This window comes from Zophobas morio, unplaced genomic scaffold, assembly GCF_036711695.1.
Source record: "Zophobas morio isolate AGI-343-1 ecotype UQ-CSIRO unplaced genomic scaffold, CSIRO_AGI_Zmor_V1 ptg000028l, whole genome shotgun sequence".
Lineage (NCBI taxonomy): Eukaryota > Metazoa > Arthropoda > Insecta > Coleoptera > Tenebrionidae > Zophobas > Zophobas morio.
This window is the reverse complement of record NW_026972133.1, coordinates 5,106,582-5,107,698: the sequence shown is the minus strand read 5'-3', so window position 1 is coordinate 5,107,698 and position 1,117 is coordinate 5,106,582.

Genomic DNA, 1,117 nt, shown 5'->3' with positions numbered 1-1,117 from the left:
AATCCGGGATGGCAGACAGACGGACAGACGGACAGACAGAGGGAAATGGGACACCTATTTCTTCGTCTTCTAGGGATCATGAAAGATCGAGAGAAGGTAAAAGTAGAGAGTCGGCCGACGGACTCGATTACAATAGTTCCTTTGCTTACGCTCGGGAACTAAAAATATGAATGCAATGATAAATTACGAGTATATACTGATGATATTTTGCACATTTTAGATAGGATTTATTCGACAAAATTTTGAGATGATGTCATCAAGTTTTTGAGCTTGATAAACAGATATATTTTGATTAAAAACTAACATGCTTACAGTAACTTCAAAACGTCTGCAATATTTAAAAATATTCAGTTTTACAATTCTTGATAATAATAAAGTTTATTTAGGGTTTTCAGTCAATAAAATAAATTGACCCAGTGATTAATTGTTTTGGGACATCCCGTTTAAGCAAAACTAAAAAAATATTAATGCAGTGATAAATCACAAGTAAAAACTCATCATATTTTGCACATTTTAGATAGGATTTATTCAGCAAAATTTTCAGGAGACGTCATCAATTTTTTAGGGGGAATGAACAAATACATTTTAATAAAAAAATTACTATGCTTATGATAATATTAAAGCATCTCCAAGATTTCAGAGCATTCGGTTTTGCAGTTCCTGATTAAATCAATAAAATTAATTCACCCATTCATTATTTTTTTTGAGTCACCCTATATAAGCAAATCTAAAAAATATGAATGGAATAATAAATCACAAGTATAGACTCATCCTATTTTGGACATTTTAGATAGGATTCATTTGGCAAATTTTGGGCTGACGTCATCAATTTTTTGGAGAGGATAAGTAAATATATTTTGAATAAAAATGTATTATGCTTATCATATGTTTAAAACATCTGCAAGTTTTCAAGGCATTCGGTTTTGCAGATTCAAAATTAAATTGTAGGTGAAACGAAGTTCACCGGGTCAGCTAGTCTCTTACTAAAAATGATGGCAGCCGCTAATCACCAATCAGTAAATACACAAATGATAATTAGGATTTTCAATTGGTTAAATTCAAGGTTTAAGAGGTCACCTATCATTCCGTTATTTTCAAGTACATCATGTTCATGTAT